This window comes from Leuresthes tenuis, unplaced genomic scaffold (genome assembly GCF_036924035.1).
Source record: "Leuresthes tenuis unplaced genomic scaffold, fLeuTen1.0.hap1 SCAF_4, whole genome shotgun sequence".
Lineage (NCBI taxonomy): Eukaryota > Metazoa > Chordata > Actinopteri > Atheriniformes > Atherinopsidae > Leuresthes > Leuresthes tenuis.
The window spans coordinates 27,464,998-27,482,525 of record NW_027325358.1 but is presented as its reverse complement, the minus strand read 5'-3'; the positions used below and the strand labels follow the sequence as shown (position 1 = coordinate 27,482,525).

The 17,528-nt window shown below is 40.2% G+C and overlaps 1 protein-coding gene across 3 annotated transcripts in view; it reads left to right on the top strand.

The window, feature by feature from the left end:
* The window catches only part of ube2o (ubiquitin-conjugating enzyme E2O), a 37,642-nt gene that overhangs the window by 1,431 nt on the left and 18,683 nt on the right, over positions 1–17,528 (top strand). The gene's annotated exons all lie outside the window — the stretch shown is intronic.

Sequence of the window (17,528 nt, the reverse complement as noted above, 5' to 3'; positions counted from 1 at the left end):
GATTATGAATCTATAAATGAATAACTCCTGTTATTATTGACCAGTTGAAGGTGATGATGCAAGTAAAGCTTGGACGACTAGTGTACATCCAGCAAAGCCCTCACCACAAAGAGGGTGTATTGAGTACCATCGATCCAGCAAATTGATACAGTTGAAACAGTAGCTTTGTTATCCTGGGTCTTTATTCAGGCTGCAGAAGTAGAACTTAATTCTGATTGCGTTGTCATGGTCTCATATGCACAAGTCTGGTATCTTTCATTTGATTCATGGAATAAATAATGTACACTGTATAACAACATGAAGTGTCATGATTCACTATGAATTCTGGTGAAGAACAGTGCTGTCATGCTTTGCTCTTGTTGGACTCGTACCGTGGGGTTTGTGCACATCTGTTTTGCAGTGCACATTGTCAAGGGCTTCTCTAGAGCTGTCATGGGCTTTGTGGAAAAGAGTCACAGGGTTCGCAGGAGGACAAGTCTGGAACAAGCTCTTGCAAACCTGTATCAGAGACACAGGATGTGACCAGAAGAAGCCCATTTTTATGGCCCAGTGTTGCTTTGCTTTGTCTTTTGAGCTAAATGAGAAAAGTTCTAGCTGTGGTGACAATCGGCCTCTGCGAGAACAAAGGTCTAACAACGCGTCCCTTTAACAATAATGTTTGCTCACCATGTGGACTGTTGCTCTGTCCCCAAAGGATCTAGGGTGCAGTAAAATGCTTGTGTGTGTAATTCATTGTGTTCCGTTCATGTTATTTTTAAAACATTTTTATTCATTTATGTAAAAAATAATTTTTTTCAGCAATTTCTTGTTCTCTTCTACTACATGGCCTGTCTCATAACAAGTTCCTTCTGTTTACCGTATGTTTTGAGAGGTTAATTTTAGATTTTAATCAATGATTTGCTTCCTGCAGAATGCAGAAGCACATCCTACCCTGATGATGAAGTGCAAAACTTGCACTTTGGACTTTCTGTTGGGATTTGTTAAGCTTTAGAGTACTCTTAGTTTCTCTGTTGCTTGAACATGGTGCATAAAAATGTAATTGTTTTGTTGTCGTCGTCGTCCCCCCCCCCCCCCAAAAAAAAAAAAAAAAAGAGGATGACAGTAAAGAAAGTAGCCAGGACGATGAAGAATTCTCAGCATGAATGATACCACAGCGGCTGACAACTCTTACCCACATTTTGCAGAATTGCTAATAACGTGACCATCAGTTGTGGAGCTGCCTCACAGGACACTCCTCTGTGGGGGTGGTCTGTGTAGGACTTCGTACAGAAACTCAAAGACGGTGTAAATTGTGTTCCAAATGTGTTGGGACACGTGTTATGTTAAATTTGTAACATCTCGTGACTTTCTATAGACGTGGGCACTATTTAAAAGGGCAGTTAAATGAGTGTTTGTCGTCACACTAGCAGTTTGGTCTACCCCGATCGCATTATATCAGTGAAGGTAAAGAAAATATTAGAACCCCCCCACATTTATACAATGGATTTAAAGAAAACCAGAAACGACAGCCTCTGAAAGTAGCCACTATTTAAAGGTAGACTATGCCTTTAAACTGTTGTTGGACATGAACTCTAAGTTGTGTATTATTATCCACTAGAAGTTAGTGGAGCCGTATGTTTCTTACAATGCATCTTCTTTTCTCACTGACTGTATTTGCATCATTTACACACACACACACACACACACACACACACACACACACACTCAGGCCCTGTTGACAGAGTAGGGACATAAAATCTGCCAATTCATCACCTTTCTGGCCGGTTTGAGTGGGAGTGTGTTTAGGTGGGGACAAGTCTTTTTTAGGCTTTAGAATGTAAGTGGTAAAAGTAATGTTTTACTTCTGTGATTTACTCTGCAACTCGCCGCAGTCTGTCTTTAGAACACCGCTTGCAAAATATTTTTGCCAAGTCTACCTTTTAAGTTTAAAAACACTGTAAACTCTGTGAAGGCACATATTCCCTTTTATAAAGTGGTATCTTTGAATTACACAAGGTGGATGGGTATTTTTGATAATACGTTGTACCACAGTAAGTTCGGTAAATCAACTGTCACGAGTGAAAAATGTAGTTGTTCAATAAAACCTCCTTAAATCAGTAGATCACTTGTTTTCACAGCACAGTTTCCTGCATTGTCTCAGAAAGGTCGAAGCATGAAGTAATGCACCAAATAATTTCTGCTGAGGGAGGTTTCATCGTGAGATCAGGTAAAACTTCTTAAGTCACTCACCTTTGTGTTCCCTTTGAACTTCCTCTCAAGGCATTTCAACAATACAGTCCAATTCAAGCCAGTTAGACTCCAATTCATCGTAATCATATTTCCAATCAAATCCGATACATTCAATTAAAAATTAGTCCAATTCATACATACAAAGTTAATTCACAAACAATTTCCATTCAGAGGATACCTGTTGGGACAGGGAACCACAAGTTAATGACCACAATAATGCCAACTGTACATAATGTCATATGAGGCAATAAAACAGGCAAAAAGGAGAGCAAAGTGAGGAAAGGTGTGACATAAGAGGTCCCCGAGCAGTCTAGGCCTATATCAGATTAACTATGGGATGTTTCAAGCTCACCTGAGTCTTCCCCTACTTATAAGCTTTATCAGCTGCGATGTCTCAGTGACAAAAAATCAGACTCATACCCCAGAGTGCATACATAAAGTAAGGACTGAGGACCCAGTGATATCAACTTGAGGGATGGAGCCATCCATCAATACAACATTTATGTAACACTCAATGGGAGAGTCTGATGTGGTTTTGATGAGGACAGGTGTTTAATGAGTTGACATGATCAGAAGGGCGTTGGTTCCAACAGTTAGGGTAGTTTATACCTTTTGTGGTGCCTTCAGTTTGCGTCGCTCTCAGCCCCCTCAGACTGGTGTCATTTTAACGCAGGGAGATGAAATATGCACTTCTCCTAAACGGAACAAAGCGTAGCCCTCGAAGATGATGCTTTGCATGGGTCGAATGCTGATTGACTGAGAGATAGTTCAAGATGGGAGGGGTAGACGACAACCAATTTCATGAGAAAGTAGACAAAGTGCCTTGTACATTAAATGGTAAAGAAGCACGGATGGAAAGCACAGATAACCCCAGAGCCCACAGAGGTATGTCCAGACTCTTAGTCAATCTGTTCTTTCAAGTTGTGGAAAACAATGTGGACATGTAGAAGCGCTCTCTGGTGACCTGGAGTTGTTTGTCATATTTTTGAAACTCGGTGTCAGACCTGGAAGCAGTCGTGCAGGTACAGCTGCAGAACGAGCCAAAGCTCCTGTCCTGTTTGAGGCTGTTATGAGCCCACACCTTCTTAGGAACCTCTCGTCTCCTCCTCTTCAGTTACCGTAATATTGGGGCTCTCCTCTGACGGTCACCTCACATCTGGCACTGAATTTGGGTGCGATTTTGACACATGCACCCTTTTCCCCTGCTCTACAGCTTACCCTCACATGAGCATAGCACAAACTCTATCCTATGTGAGAATGTCTCTATTTTTATTGGGCACTGTTGTATACTATTGCAGAATGATCTAATGCATCACATTCTGCATTATGTCCTGCACATTGGGAATGGTATATCTTAGTACCATTATCTTTGTTAGACTGATCATTTTCAGTGATGTCATTGATATAATTTTTGTGGTTTTAGACTTTGACATTTACATAGCTCATCTTCAGGCTCTTTTTGGGAAATGCATAAGAACTGAGAGTAGATTGAACATCAGCTGAATACTCATATGTTTTTTGGGAATCACCACATTTTACACCTGCTTATTAATTGTGTTTTGATACCGTGGCCTGATAAAGGTTTGTGTTTGGCCTCCATGCTCCTATAGATGTGGTTAGAGTTGTTCTTAGACTTGTCATATGTGTAGTGAGGGATTTATTCTATTTATTTTTATTTTTTTACACTGAGGCATTGTAGAACTCTGGTTGCAGTGGTTCTTGAATAGACGCATATTTTAGATGCATATCGTTTGGTACCAGATGGCTGTTATGGTAATGTGCAGAGCCTTTGCGAGAAATGTTATCATCCCACCTTCAGTCCTCGGAGCTATTTTATTTTCTTATTGTCTTGTGGCGTGCTGTCTTTTATGAAATCCTGGCTTTTCCTGCTGTTGTATTCTGCTCAGCCGTGTTACAATATTCTTGATTTTGCAACTTTTTATATCCATTTTGTGATAGATGAATTCAACCTGGCTTCTTGCAGGGGTGTGATTGATCCTTTTTTAAAAAGATTTATGAATAATAAATAAATTTTTGAAGATTTAGCTTAAAAATGCTAAATCTTCAGTGTAATAATTATGTTGCAGTTGAACATAGTAGGTTATACAAATAAAGCTCAGTGAATGTGGTGCGCTGAGGTAAACGGTGTAACTGAAGGTGTTTTTAAATGGATTTTTTAAATGTGGCTCCCTCTCAGCTAGTCATTAAGCAACTATAATATGAAATAAAAAAACCCAACAACTTTTTACATGTATTTTACATCAGGGGTGTTTCGTACCATCCCAACTTTTGTCTGAAATGCTCTGTTTTAAAAAGACTCTTTGGGTTCTCTCCTCCCAAAGGACTAAGTCTGCTCTAATTGGTCTGCCGAAGGGTAGAAAATGTGCATTAGGCAGATGCTCATTTCTTCTTCTCATTCTTCAAACTGGCCACTGAGCAGGCACTATGTTGTGAGTCCTGGAAGAAATAGAAAAAAAGAAGAAGCTCAATGTGGCCTTTGTATTAATTAATAATTTAATTGCTTGGGTACCAGCATAAGGAAGAAATTACTCATGAAATCAATTCAAAGCGGAGAGATGGGAAGATGGGAAGCACTGCAGATGCTGGCTGAGCTGACTACAGGTTGAGTGATATCTGCCAGTGTGGGCCTGTTCCCATCCTTCCATCTCACCGCAGGAGTGGCTACACCTCTGCTGACCTATGGCTATTTAGAAATTTCTTGGAGGAACAGTTGGAGGCATTGCTGTTTTACCAGAGCAGGCATTAGATTTTTTTTTTTTAAAGTGGTGACAGAGAGAGTGAGTATTTTTCAGAATGATGAATAAACTGAAGAATCTTTCTATAATGCAGTATATTTAAACCCTGCACACCACTCATCATCTGAAGAGGAGGAACTGCACATGAGAATGCAAAGGTCCCCCAGCCAGCAACATAGTATTAAGTTAGGAAATCATTTGAATATTTTATTATCTGCATTCACTGTGCGCTAGTGTGGTTACCGATAATGGTTGTTGCTTCATACTGTTTAATTCTTACCCGTGTGGAGCTTTCCATCCGTCTTTTGGAATCGTGGCACTGGATGTAATTTAATTTAGATATTGACACAAAAGATCATCATTATGGATAAATGAGGTACCTCATCCATCATCCCTGATATGCTTCAAACAGAATTCTGATTTTGGCACCTTTTGCTTCCACCCCTTGTGTACTTCTCACTCTGGTGTATCTGCAGATAATCTCCTATTTAGTGTATTTGTGACCCACCTCTGATCATTCTCAATAACTGATCATTCTCAAATGGTTTGAAAATGGTTTCAATTTGACCTACTATGCTGCACATGCCATTTGATCAGAACTGATGATACGGTAGAGTGCTTTTCTTTTCTTGACTTTTATTTTGTCAAAGGTATTTGATTCAGGCCATCTTGGCTCCAGTTCTATGGCCTGTGAAGCTTGTTCGAGATGTTTCTCCCTGGCGCTCCCCACTCCTGATTTGCATATTTAATTGAACTGAATTGAATGGGACGTTTAATCAGTGGGGTTACATGGCACTGTAAAGAATCGGATTAATGGCTAAATTACAATAAGTTCATTTATACCTTAGTCTGACAAAAAATTGGACCGGATCGGGTTACTCGCAGTCGGATTAAGACCCAGAGATAACTCCGTTCATAGTCGCACTAAACTTGCTTGTAGACGGTGAATTGGACTTTGCATTCTGCGCATGCTCGAGATTTTTTTCCCGGGGTCGTGACCTGGAAGTTAAAGGAGACGATATTCTGTTGTTGGCGCCACCATCGGAAAGAAACAAACGCGATGGAGAATGCGCTGTTGTGCATCGCGTTTGTGCCATAACCATGCTCATCTCAAACGAAATGTAGAGGTACGTAGCCTCATTTTACTCTTCTTTCTCAAATGCCTGAGTTTGTTGTTGTTGGTGGTGAAGAGGTCAACTGGAAATTTGCTCCATTAGCAATAGTTTAAATGGGTACAGCGCCACCTATCGTACCGGGGTATGACATGCTTTGTACCAATTATTTGATTTATTCACCACCAGATATACTTGGATAATTGCCCTTGCTCAAATAAGGAGCATAGTCCAACTATAGCTATAATCGAATTAATCTCATCATGTAGACCCACTGAGTGTTTCTGTTTGAATTACTGAGAAAAAGTAGCTAAATGGATAAACTCTCAACACTCCTTCTCAGTAACATATTCAGAGTTCCACCATCTGCTGTAAATAAGCACTGCAATTCATCCGCACAGTTGGAGCAAAAGAGGGGGTATAGTTCCTCAGCACTGTTTGCTCAGGAGTTTGCAGGTGTCTAAGGGTGACTGGCAGACATTAGCTAAATTTGGGACATGAGGATGATATCAAGGCCCTTTTGAGCACAAAAGCCCCAGGAGGACAGGCAGATATGATATGATATGATAGATGTGATATGTCAGGAGGACCAGGAGCCCCATACTTATGAAAACATGCTTCTGAAATATAAATTGTGTTTCTGCCGATCGGTCACACTTAATGTGAAACTGGAATTTTGTAGAATTTGGTTGATCAGCTGTCCAGCTTACGTAGAGGGACATGAATGCTGGCGTGCTAACACTGTTGTTATTCCAACTGACTGGAAAGTTTTTATTACTATAGAATAAACTCTCACCACCGGTCAACCAAATAAATTCTTGGCTGACTGAAACCCTGAAATTTCTACTAAAAATCAACTAATTGGGAGTTTTATAACTGCGCCTGCAGTTATAAAGCGATTAAATGATTATTAGACTAAAATATTGAAATATGTTTGATATGATATAAATAGCCTATAATATTGAAATATTACCGTTTTTAGATGATACGCCATGTTTGTAGTCGAGCTGGGATTTGCAAGACAGGCTGTTGCCTGTGATACAGGGTGCTCTGAAAACACCCCCATTAGCACTTGGTACTTTCCTTCTGATGAAATTAACCATAGACTGTATGAAATTAACAAGGTAAATAATCGACCGATCAGAATTTTGGTCGACCCAGAACGTATCGATCAATAAGTCGACCAGTCGACTAGAACTTTCCAGCCCTACTCGCCACTATCATGGGAATTCACAAATACTGTATTAACCTTGGAATGGATGGTGGTTATTCAACCACTAATCAACCAAAAGTACATGAATAGGTTATGAATGCATTGCTCGTCCTCCTTAGTGCAACATAGAAAGAAAAAAAACAAAAACGTTAATGAACAATTCTTTCACCTCCACTGTTGTGTCAAATCCTGCCGCTGCTAAAGTGACCTTGCTGCGCTTGTTTTTCCTTGTTTTTGTCTCAACCGTCATCTCATACATGCATTGCACACATGCGTAAAACCCTCTTAGGCTCTTGTGGTTGTGTCCTTGTCATCAGACACTGAGGCAGAATGACACAGCATTTGTAAGAGATGCCAGGACATGGAACATATGTCACACCCTTTTAGCCTCCCCCTTTTAGAGGTTCACACCTCTAGAAAAAGATGAACTTATTGTGTGAAATAAGACGAGCAGCAAACGGGCTGTGCTCTCTGGGAACTTGTTGCGTCACTGATCCTTTTCCTCTGCCTTTCCCTTCTCCATCTTGGCATCCTAAACCAGTTTTTCTGTCTTCATCTTCCTCTCCTGTCACATTGCTCTCACTTTATATCATCTCCATTTCTCCATGTCCTGCTGTCGTTGTCCAGATTTGTCTCTTCTCACCCTTTGTGCATTTTTGCATCATTTTATGCCTCACTCTTAAATGCTGTGGTCATGTCTTTTCTGTATAAACAGATGAACATATTGGCTTTCTGTTGCTAAACACCAGTCATGTCCAGAATGTGTTGCATGGTTAAGACTGTGTAAACTGAAAATAAATTCATGTTTTGAGTTTGTCAGACTAAAGAAAAAAGTGTCATTAACCACACAGCCAAATTGGAATGACTAAAAATAACATTAAGTTTATGAAATTAGGTGTAAAAATGAGCAGTTCCAGGACTGTGAGGGCGTGTCTGCTGAAGGCGCTGGAACCACGCCCACGTGCGGGAGGGGGCAGTAGCAATGGACGCTAGAGTTAACAACAGCATCGCAGCCCTACATGTTTGAGCCGTCAGAGCCAGACACTGACTCTGAGTCAGACAATGAAAATGCACAACCTCATGCCTCACAGTCTGCAACAGAATTGTAACGTATTTCTCCTATTTATGCAAGTCAGCAATATGTATTACGGACACATAATGTTGGTGGTGGTGGTGATGATGGCACCTGCTGCTGGCGGGATGTGAGGACGTAACCCGGGGAGGGAGACGGTCGGTACAGCCCCCCTGACCAACCTCAAGGGACTGTTCAGGAATCCAGACTTTACCTGGAGATAGTTGGTGAAACTATCGGGGGTAAATTGGACATTGCAGAGACGGGTGGTGGTGATTATTAACTTTCCACAGTAGTTCCTAACAAAATCGATCCACCATTTCTTGATGCCGTTGTTAGTTGGAAATTTAAATAAAGTAATGGAACCACTGCCATGGACACCGTGGCATCCAGGGAAGATGCACAAACGAGGAGGAGACATAACGAGTTAGTTACAGTTGTTAGTTAGTTAGTTAGGCAGCTAGCTGCAAACTACTGTGCTATGCTATCCAAGACTCGAGACTGAGCGGGAAAACCACCTATGCTAATGCGCTGAATGTATTTATACTGCTACAGCAGGGGCGGGTTTATGCTAAACACCGCCGCGTTACGTAAAGTGGTCGTGATTTCAGACCCGCCCTTTAAATCCTGACACAGAAATGTTGAAACAGTTTGTGAAGCCTAGCTCCACAATTCCAATCTAAGCTTTTTACACATTGTTGAGAAATACATTTTTGACCTATTCAATGTGTTTAGAAGAAAATGACTGAATTCACTTGACATGGTCTATAAATCTTAGAAAATGTCACTCTCTCCATACCCTTTAAGGGCCTCGCGCCACACCCCTTCTTTTCTTCTTTCTTCACTCCTCCTTTTCTCCCAAGTTCTCCTCCAATTTTAGTCCTCCCTAATCTTTGTTGCTCATCTTCATATCTGAACTATTCTGTTTATCCCTTCCTTTTCCTCTTCAAACTGTATTGCATTTCTTTTTTTTGAATTTTTTTTTTTTTTTACCATGCTTCATCATTTCTTCCCCTCACCCACTCTGCTCTCCCCTGCTAAGTCATCCTGTGTCCCCACCCTCCTCCTTCACGCCCCATGTTCACCACCTTCCTCACCTCTCAGCATTGGTTTATGTTGATGTAATGTGTTGCTGACTGGACGTTCGTCCAGCTTATAAGATAATGGATCTTTCTTGCGCATACTCATTACCACACACAAGGGAATACATCGACTCCGAAGTGACTCGCCCTGCTGCTCGAGCCTGTATCCATCCCACCAGCCTTCTCCTCTCCTCTCTTCTTTCTATCCCTCATTCATCTTCCCATCCTCCCTTTTTCCTCTGCAGTATTGGTCCTGCCTAGTGAGAGACTGTCTGCTCTCTTTCTACCCCATCTACCCCCTCCCAAACCTCTTTTTCCATCTCCCTATCTGCTGCGTTTGCGGCACTCTCGTCTATTTCTGGCTCTTGCTTTTCTTGTTTCCTCGCTCTCCCTCCTGGGATCTGTCTTGAGCTTTCAGTAGTTGGACTGACTGCTGTCTCTTCTGTACCTTTTTCACTTCTCATCTTCATTTCTCCTCCTGTCACACCTTGTCGACCAGGGATGGGAATTGTTGAGAATTTAGCAATTCTGGTTCCATTATCGATATCACTTATCGATTCGGTTCCTTATCGATTCTCTTATCGATTCTCATCCAGTTTTATAGTACAGTATATAACTCTGCCTCACTCTTGCAATCCTCGTCAGCTAAATGTTAATATCAGAATGAAATTATTAGTACATTATTTCGCTAATATTATTGACCCTATTTGCAGAACCTATAAACATGATCGTTAGGCAGGCGGATTAAAGATGAACTATTTCACAGAATCTAACTACTGGGATTCCTATCCCTACTGTCGACTTCTCAATGGACCCTCCCCCCCTTAGCCATCTTCTCCTGATTTGTTTTTTTTAACCACCTTTTTTCATCTTTATGATTGAATATCCTTCTGTCCCTCATTTCCTCTCTCTGCCTTTTTGTGACTTCATCCTTTCCACCTAATTTTATTTTTCTAAAATTTTTTTTTTTTTAATGCCTTCCCCCTTAAAATCTCCTAATGTACTCAGCTCCCTGTCTTGCAGCTCTTAGTGTCTTCTTAATTTTTCTTTATCGAGATGTGCTTCTATGTTTTCTGTTTTTTGTTTCAACTCTCGAATTACACTGAGGAGATGGCTCTATAATAGATACTCTGTGCTTTTAGTCCTCTCGTCATCCCCCTATGGACTTGTGCCTGCTCTCTTTTCAATAGAGCTGTGCATCCTTCCTGTATGTTCTAATCAATAGGCTTCAGTCAGTCTGCAAGAGTCAGAAAGGTATTGCAGAGTGAGGACTGACTCGTGTTTATGCCTCATAAACCTCTAACGTACAGACTATATCATTGATCAGGAATTTTGTATTATTTTGTTTTTATGTTAGTTTGAACATAATTTGATAAAAAATTAAGACAGGATATCAGCGTTAAAATAGCTCTAGTCTGAGATCTCTGGTCTTTCTCTGTAAATGTGGTGGCCTCCCTGTCCATCTTGTTCAGGAAATACAGTGTCAGGTTAGCTGATCAGGCAGTGGTGACAAAACAGTTATAACTATTCACAAAGCAGTAAGCTTTAACATGAGCAAACAACCAATATGAGGTACTGGGGTTTCTGAATAGTTTTTAATGGGATTTAATTTGGTACAATCATCCTTATACATATTTTTGAATACACATTCATCCCAACAGACAGTCAACATCCAGAAGTCCTACAATAAACATACAGCTTGACGTTGCTTGTATTTTAATAACGTCTTGACTTCTAGTGCTTAGAGCGGATCAGTAACACATTCAGCAACAACATGCATTCATCACTGCTCAACAGAAGAAAAGTAGCAGGTTAAGCTAGCGGAGGACAGGAGGAGGAGAGTAGCAAAGAGTGGACAATACAGCGCTTACTCTGACGCTGTTTTCAAGAACCAGAACTCACTCAGCAGAGCACTTACTCTAACACCGTTTCCCAGAACCGACAATACAGAGCTCTCACTTTAAACTTAGTCAGCTGATATTTGAGTTCACATAATAACTTATTTCACTTAATAACTTCTACCAAACTGTCTGAGCTGCATCTGCCTCAGTTTCCATCTTCAATATAGGGTTGCTATGCCTGCGCTTACTGAAGAGATATAATCATAACTGAATTCATTAAATTTTGTTGTTATTGCCAATCATTCCTAACCTCTGACCTCAGAATAAAAATCATATGCAGACCTTTAAGTAATAAGTTTGAGAACCCTGGTATAGAACACAAGCTGATATACATTCCATAACATTGTGGTAGTTTATTACAAAGTGGTCATTTGCACAGCAGACTTTGTAAGATTAGTAAACTTCAGAATATTTACATTACAAAAATGACAAGGTATTGCATTACCATATTTGGAAGAAACTGTCTCCAGTACAATCATTAGTGACAGACTTTACTGAACTTATGAGCATAACCTCAGACGCTGAATTTAAATACCATCTAGAACAGTGTAACTGAACAGTCTAACTTGTAAACAAGTCTTTTGCATGTGAACAATGACAGTGGACAGGGAGAAAGAGTGTGAATACTTGACAGCAGCGTTTGGCTGTAAAAATAATTAAAAAAAAAATAAAATTAGCAACACAACGTCTCTGGTAAAATATAAAAATCTGAAAGACTAATGAAGTACTTGATGTAGTCATCAGTACTTGAGGCAGTAGTTGAACAAGCTGATACAGTACTTCATCTATTTTAAGAAGTTCAAAGAGAAGGCAAAACAATGCAGTCATTTGAAATCAGACCGTTCCTCTGATCAATGATAAAACCGGACAAAATTATTAGCACCTGTTCCTGCTGCTCTTCTCAACCAAGCACAGTGATCCTGTTGAGACTGCGGTATTCTAGGATGTTGCTTTGGCAAATTTATCAATTTTACAAGCAAAGAAGAGTGTTTAGTATGCTATTTTCATGGAGCTGAAGCAAGCAAATAATAAAGAGTGACAAGAAATCTGTAACCTACCTAGATGAAGTCCCACTTGAAGTCCAGCAAGTTTTTCAACAGTGTGGCAACATGGGGGTTGACACTTTCAGCCCTTTTCTGAACCACCTTGTCGGTCCTCTTGGCGATAACCTCTACATGGGTGGCCTTGCTACCTGTTTCCGGATTTATACCGAGGAACTGTCTAAAAAAAAATATATATATATATATATATAAAAAAAATATATATATTCTTTGTTCCTTCCTGTTTGTGGTTGCACAGTCAGCTCTATAAAAGCACAAGTTAACACAAGTTAGTTATATCTTCACAAAATTGCTGATTAACTTTAATAACCTAAGGTTAGCACATACATTTTTCAATAAAAAAAAATGGATGAAGGTCAGCAACAGCTAATTGAGCTCAGTCTTGCTACATAGCTTGCTTTCACTTAGCCAGGAAACCTGAACTAATGAAACAGACCTAATAAAACATCAGAAATGTCAACAGTTCAGTAATCATGCTGACAAAACAACACTGGACTCTACCAATTTCGGGAGATAAGCATAACTTTACTTTACCTCCTCTGTTGAACTCCACATGGATTTCTCGAATGATATGACGGGGCTGTGCTCTCCAAAGTCAAGTTCTGGAATAGCCAGTTAATATATTGTCACTCAAAAATGAGGAGTTCGAGGAGTTTGATCAGTAAAGAAGTGCTATCATCAAAATAGAAACATGTGCCCACAATCATCAGATACTAATAGAAAATGACTGGACTTGAGAAGGGATGTCTCCACTGCTTGACAGAAAATGCTGTTTTATGCTGTTAAATTTACAGCTTCTTATTGTTAACTGAGTATTAACTGTTAATTTCCATGTAAGCATGAATATTCAACAGTATTTTAAAATACAGTGAGATACTGTAGTAATCCACCGTAAATTTACAGCAATTCATTACGAATACTGTTTTATGCGGTTAAATTACAGTTATCTACTGGTATTGTTAAATTACTGATTTTAACTGTTAAATAATTATATACATATATATATATATATATATATATGTATGTGTATATATATATATATATGTATGTATATATATATGTGTATATATATGTATATATATATATGTTTAAAATCAGCCAGCTGACACTCCTAACTGGAATTTTATATATCTAATGCTATGTGAAAGTTATGGTGTGTAACACTCACTGACATCGAGTGGTTAAGTTGAAGATGGCAGCCATTTTTAATGACATCCACTCACTGTCTAACAAATTGTATCTATATTTGTCGAAGATAAAACCACAAATTCATCATCACTCCAAAGATCTTTGTTCTTCGTCAGCATATTCCATATTGTAAAAGCCACATCACTGTTTGTTCTGGCCTTTATTCCAAACTCACTGTGTCTTCATGTTTGCACTTCCTCACTACTGTTGCTTGTTCTAGCATTAAGTAATAAGTATAATCCTCCATTATTATATATATACCCTGAAACTTCTCACAAATATTATTTAGAAGCGGGTATTCCTCCACTTTCTTTATCTTTGTCACCCTTTCAATAGCAATATATATATATATATATATATATATATATATTGGTATGCATCCAATAATGTGCAATAAACACATTTTAATTCATAAATCAAACCTAAACCAAGAACCTAAACCTGGCGAAACTTGAAACACTGTAATGCACACACAATCCAGTCAAATTTAGGATATAACAGTCCTGTGTGTAGTACATTTCAGAATATACAGTATGTAAAAACCTATTTACGACAAACAGTCGATCTCAGTGTGCCTTCCTTCCTGTCTTATCATCAGCAGGGACCTTATTCAGGAGCAATTCCAGCTACCAGAGCACCAGGAAAACCTGCAGAGACACAGACGCGTACAGACAGACACAGACAGACAGACATATACAGACACGTACAGACAGACAGTGACACAGACGGAGACGCACAGAGCAGGAGTGGGAGAGAGAGATAGTTTTAAAATAGAAAATCTTTATTAATATCTATTATTGCCTATCATCAATAAACTTGTCATTAAATCACACTGAATATTTGTTACTAGTTCAACATACCTTTTTTTTTTTTTTTATTGGCATGGGATTTGTGGTGCTGCTTTCGGTTAGCCACGATTCCTCTGATGTCTGGCTCCATCACCGTCGTTGCGATACAGAGGACGTCATGTAGATGGCCATCTGTCAGCCTTGATCTCGGCTTGGATTTGTTGATGGCCATGGTGGAGAAGGTCTTCTCACAAATGTTTGTTTCCGAATAAATAAATTATATAAATGATAGCATGCTGGCGAAGTGCAGGGTATGTGGACAGGGAAAGTCCTTTGTAGAACTCGATGAGGTTCTTGTCACAATATGCTGCTCTGGCCTCGGAGCTCTCCTGCAGGTCAATGAGCTCAAACTGCAGTTCTCCAGGCTCTTCCTCAGGGACATATGAGCAAGGATTTTGGAAGAGGTTGAATGACCTGTCGTGGTCCCTGAAGTCTGAGAAGCGGTGGTTGAAATCCTCTCGGTTGTTTTATGGTTAGGTTAAGTTATGGTTCTTGTCTGAACGCAGGTGACATGAAATGTGGCGCCCATCTGTATGTGTCATCTGCCAGCACTTGCAGGCTGGAAAATGGGTTAGATCTCCCTGTTTGAGCTGTCCCGGCAGCAGTTGAAATTTTCGTTGGAAAGCTTTGACATGGTCAAATAGTGTGGAAATGAGCTTCCCATGGCCCTGCAGCTTCACATTGAGATCGCTGAGACAAGTATTAAGGTCAACAACGAGTTTCTTCGACTTTCTCAGGGAGCAGAGACACGGCACCAGTTTTTCTCCCGACCATTGTTGGTGCTCGACTTGTTATGACACTGACCATGGAGCTTGAGCCAGGATCACATTATATGCATCAAGTCTGCGGCACAGCATCACAAATGTCGACTCCTCTTGTTCGGTCTTTGATACTCTCCATGCTTAGCAGCTCCTCGCCTATTTTAAAGTCCTCCGTGACTGTTCAGATGAAAATCAGCAGTTGCACTGTATCGGAAATTTCCGTGCTTTCATCCAGTGCGATTGAAAAGGCCCCCTTTCCCAGGCCCTCCAAACGTTGTCCCAGTTGCTCTTTGAGATCGGGAATTTTTCGTAGATTTTATGATTCATAACATAATGGCGATTTATATCGAACTCTTTTAGCATTACGTTAACCTGCTTGAAGATCAGGCACATGACTTTATCCGACCCACGAGGTACGACACAGTACACGTTCGTCCACTTATCTTGAAACCGCCTTTTCTCCTACTCCGACTCCATCTTCAATGCTGCGGTCACGGTCAAGCAGGAGATGTCGTTGGGAGTTATTCAAGCAATGTACAGTTGTATTATAACTATAATTCATTGCAGGCCGCCAGAAATGTTTAACCCATTGGCCCGCGGGTCGAACTTTGAGAGTCTATGTCTTAGTGTTTATTGATCCTCACTCATTATTCTCCTACAACAACGTAGAGGTCAGAGAAACAGTCGGTGTTGCCAGTCACTGGTAAAAGGAAGCAACACGAGATGCATCACATCAAAGCTAACAAGTGGTTAACATCTCTGCCATCCATCCAATATGTCTACATCAGTTAAACTTGAATAGATGGAGAGAAGGAATTTGACATCTTTCTTATTCTCCTGATGGCTTGTTGGACCTGATAGAAAAGTCATGCTACGTCTGCACAAATATCTGCTGCACAACTGATGAATTTCTTGTTTTGGTCTGATCTCTGACCAGCTTTTGCAGACCTGCACGTCAGAGTCAGCCTTTATTTAACTGAGTGTGAGGAAGACTGGTACCTGGATAATTGAAAAACTGGAAAAGTTGATACACTGTTTTCACTGCAAACTGCAGCACGCTGTGGTCAATCTACTCAGTCTCCATTTGCCATGAACTGAGATGAAGACCGAATCGGGCACTGGTTGAAATGAGGCCAAATGTGACAATATCTTTAGGGACTTTTATGTAATTTAAACATACCAGAGGAATTATTTATTTATATATATATATTTTTTCCGTGTTAATTTCATCAGGAAGAAAGTTCCAAGTGCTAATGGGGGTATTTTCAGAGTACCCCTGTTTCACAGGTAACAGCCTGTCTTCAGAGAACACCCCCCTTGTTTTCACTATTTTTGGATTAGCCAAACCCACTAGAGACAGCTCGATTGAACAACGTCCCACGTTATTCAACGCCCGGTGGTTTGTTGAATATTTATTTTTATTTTGAGCATTTCATTTACAGTGAGTCCTCTATCATCCATGTCAAAGACATCAGCAGTGTGGCAGAATTTTACCAAAATAGATGGCAGGAAAAAAGTTGAATGCAAAATTTGCAAACAACAGTTTGCATATCACAGCTCAACTACAAACATGGCGTATCATCTAAAAATGGTAATATTCAATATTATAGGCTATTCATATCATATTAAACATATTTCAATATTTTAGTCTAATAATCGTTTATTTGTTTTATAACTGCAGGCGGACCTGCCCGCAACAACTGCAACATCCCTCAGATACACCCAGACCACGCTGGATGTTAAGCCCCCTCTATCATCCAAACATAATGCAGTAATGCACAGCTTTATTACATTTACCCATGCCAAAAATTAGGGCGCTTTTATTTGTAGTCTGATTGCAGGCCATACAATTTGAAGGCATATTAACCTTGTGCCGTGTGACACTTGGGCAAAGAACTGGATGAAGTACGATGCACCAGAGTGACATGAGTCAGTTGATTCATCTGATATGAGCGACAGTGGAGCTTTTTGTGTCGCAGCATGAGAAATAAGCAGCCTCTGTGTTCAGACAGGAGTTCCCCCAGCCTTTTCTGCAGGCTTCTGCCTCTTTAGGGACAGCTCTCTTCCACCCGGTCTACCCATTTACCCACAGAGGGAGCATGTCTGCAGCCGTCTCCCTTCCTGGTTTGACAGGACATTAAGAAATGGCTGCATTACGGCTGTGAGACTCCTCTCAACAGGTTACTGTGGACTGCTTGTCTCAGCCCCACAGAGAAAGTTGTGTTAGTGGAGGAAGCATTCTCAATAATGTGGCAAAGAGAAGATTATTTTCTGAGGTTTGGTCTGCTCATGTTGATTTATAGTT